Below are 3,762 nucleotides of genomic sequence, written 5' to 3'. Positions count from 1 at the left end.
CATTGCCTCGGAAGGGTATTAATGAAGTGTCGTTGGATGAAAACTGGAGGAGTGGTGATCGAGGGACAGAGTAATGGGTGTAGAGGAAGATGATTTTCACTTTTTACTTAATATTCCTTGATATTGCTTGAATTTGACTTCAACAAGAATGAACCTTTTTTGTTTTTATTTTGTTTGTTTTTAAAGTTTTTATTTATTTATTTTTAGAGAGAGGGGAAGGCAGGGAGAAAGAGGGAGAGAAACATCAATGTGTGTTTGCCTCTAGCGCGCCCCCTACTGGGGACCTGGCCCACAACCCAGGCATGTGCCCTGACTGGGAATCGCACTGGCAACCCTTTGGTTCGCTGGCCAGCACTCAGTCCACTGAGCCACACCAGCCAGGGCCCTTTTTTTGTAATTAGTAACGTAAGGGTTCTATCTTAAAGGGTTGTTGCCAGATTTAAATGTTAATATGGGGTTTTCGAGTGAATGAATGAATGAACGAATAAACAAAGGCCTAGGGCATGCCTGGGTCAGTACTTGCTCCTTTTCCCCTTTAAGCTAACTCTGGCTCAGATTTTCTGCCCTATCTCATCCACCTTCTTTTCCTGAAAGGGTTAAAAGAGCAGCACTTCCTTAGCAGAGTAAGGAAATCCAGAAGCCCCCCAGGAGGCCACAGTGTGGGGTGGCAAGGAGGCAGCATCCCGCTGCCACGCCCCGGTCCCCGGCAGGCCGGCCCACTCAGCTCAGCTCAGGACCTGCTTCCAATTACCCATGAAATCTGAGCTGGAAGAGACCTATTAAAGCCCCATTTAGTTTGATCCCCCTGGGGGCCAGGGATCTTTTCCGGCGACATCCCCCTCCTTGTACGACTGGGACTCCAAGCCCTTTGGATGTTATCTCCTCCTGGGTCAATATTGTGACAACTCCAGCTGTGGCCCAGGCCACCCTGGAGCCAGAGCTGACCTGGGCCTGTTGTGGCACAGGGGCCCCAAGCCCAGCTCCCTTCCTACTTTGGGGCTCCCAGAGGCAGGGAGGGGCTGCACAGTAAGACCAACCCACTGCCAGCCAGAGCCCAGTCTGGCCTGCACCCCTCTGTCCGGGCTGGTCTGCAGGTCACTGGATGACTCTGGGCCAACCTGGCTGTCCCATGGGAAGCTCTTAGTGGAAGGGACCATCTTTCACATATTCCCAGTCGTGCCTGGTACAAGGGCCCGTGTTTCATAACAACCGTTGCATAAGAAATAATAAATAACAGTGATTGATGACCTCCTCCTCCTCCTCTCGTCCCTGGGCTCGCCTGGGTCAGACCTCCCAGGGAAGGCACAGGAGCTTCCGGAAGGAGAGGAGGAAGGGAGCTCAGGGTGTGGAGGGGCACCCACCCTCCCTCCACATCCACCCCACGCACCTCTGTGTGTCCCTTCCATGGTCACTCACTAGGGAGCAAGAGGAAACCGCCCAAAGCCCCTCACTAAGGGGGAGCCCCGCACGGAGGTGGTGGGCCCCGGGCTCCCCTGACCCCAAGTCAGGACACGCCCTCACGCTCAGCAAACCTCAGCTCCCCGAGGACCACCCTGGTGAAGGATCACTCCCAATGAGCCTGCCGCCTCCCTGCCTCCCCGGGGCCCCTCCTGGTTCCGGCGGCAGCACCTCTCCTGGGGGCTGTGGGTGGGAGGCCCCAGGCTGCGCTGCAGGGAGCCAGCGGGACTGGGCTGGGCCTCTGGGGATGGTGTTCAGGAAGAACTTGTGTCTTCTCTCCTGAATTTTGGAGCGGCAGGGAGTGGGTAAGGGAACCACTGTGGGGGCAAGGCTCGGGCAGCCACTTGGAGGTGAGGAGAGGGCCACGGGAAAAAGGGAAAAGAAGTTCCAGAGGGAGGAGTGGAGGGAAGGGTCTCGGGGCAGTGCACAGAGGTGCACCTGACTAGTCCCCTCCCCAGATGCTGCTCTGGGACCCGTTAGGGCTGCAGAGGACAGGGCCAGGACAGTGGGCGGCAGCCCTTAAGTGGGGGCTGGGGCTTCTAAAGGTCACCCAGGCCAGTCTCCGGCCTCCGACCCCTCCACCAGCCCTGTGGGTGGGCACAGACCCTGTTTTTGGGATCTTTGCGGATGGGGATTCTGTGGCCTTTGTCAGTGAAGGACGTTCCTTCCTCAGGTCTAGCCTGGCCTTCCGAGCTGCGCTTTAACCTGCCTTTCCTTATTCCATGTAAAGTGGGCTCACGTACAGGGACCCTCCCTCCGCACTAACCTGTTGCTTTGTTCCTTCAAGGTTCACTCCCCAGAGGAAAGAAAGCCACATCCCTGGCATTCTCTGGGCGCCCTGGCCCTGCCACCGTCCCCGCTGCCAGGACCCAACACACGCAGCTCCTCACAGGCCCAGGAAGGGCTGCTGTGGCCTGGGGACTGGGAAAGAGCCACCATCTCTTGCTGGACCCCTCCTGAGTCTAGTCCTGGTTGCCAGCTCAGTGAAGGACAGGGTGCTGAAGGCTGGAGGCCAGGGAGCAGGTTCCCATGGGGCCAGACCCCTGCCACTCACAGCTGCTCGTTGCCATGGCCTGGCAAGCTCACAGGGATGCTTCCCTTATCTCTGCCGGAAGTGGGGACGCAGCGTGCAGCCCCTCCTCACCCCCCCGCAGGTGGGAGTACGTGGTAGGCAGACTGGCTCTGGCCTTCGCTGAGCCCCCGGCTGGGCAGAAGGACACACACAGGGACACGTCCACCCACGTGCTCATGTAGGTCCACCTGTGTGTACGAGCACACGCCTTCAACACACCCAAATACCCATACAGGTTCACACTGCACGCACACTTTGGCCCACGGCACAAGTTCGCCTGAACAGGCTCACGTGCACACACCCACCTTCGCACATTCCCACACGTGTCCAAACACACACATAACCCCCATGCACATGCTTGCTTGTATCTCCTACGAACACATATGTATTCATCCACGCCCCCCAGCACACGGCACACTCACACGGACGTTAACGGGAGGCTGCCAGTTGCTGCTTGGTTCAGATAATGGAGTAGACGAAGGGGGCTGTCCACAAGCCGTTGGCTCCGGACAGCGGAGAAGGGGCTGGAGGGGGAACCCTGGGCCCCCAAGGGAGGTTTCTCTCCTGTCCTTTCGGGAGCATCAGCCTTCCAAGGGAACATTTCAATAGGCGAGCGTGGTGGTCGTGCTCTCCAGGAGGCGGGTTGGGGGGCCTGAGTGGGGAGCAGAGAGGGAAAGGTTCGGGCCAAGTGTGGGGGAGAGCTAGGAGACCGTTCCGCTGGTGCGGAGGGCTCTCTGGCGCAGCCCAGGAGAAGGAGGATGACGCTGAAAAGCACAGAAGGCCTTCCTGGAGTGGGGAGGCACGGAAAACGTCTGAGCAGGAGGGTGAGCTCAGAGCGGCTCCTCGGGCGGCCGCAGTCCCTCGGTGCTCCGGGAGGGCCGAGGGGGAAAGCAGCAGATGGGCCCAGAACAGACGGGGACGGACAGGAACATCCTCACGTCTGACATAGGCCTCAGAGGATGGACAGGACTCGTCCGGACAAGGAGGACAGGAAGAAGGACAAAGTGGACCTGGCAGCCTGGGGCAGGGAGACAGGCTGTGTTGTTTCATGTGTGCTCCGTGGGGCCAAGCACGGGCTGCCTGAAAGTGCTGAGCACAGTGTCTACACCACAAGCAGGAGTCTAGGCAGCTAAGATGAAGTCCACCGGGGTATGCAAAAAGTGGCAAGTGACAGTGCTGGCGCCCCCTGGAGCAGGCTGACCCGACCCCAGAAAGGACTGGAGCTATCCTCC

This window comes from Phyllostomus discolor, chromosome 1 (genome assembly GCF_004126475.2).
Source record: "Phyllostomus discolor isolate MPI-MPIP mPhyDis1 chromosome 1, mPhyDis1.pri.v3, whole genome shotgun sequence".
Classification (NCBI taxonomy): Eukaryota; Metazoa; Chordata; class Mammalia; order Chiroptera; family Phyllostomidae; genus Phyllostomus; species Phyllostomus discolor.
Note: the sequence above shows the minus strand (reverse complement) of the source record.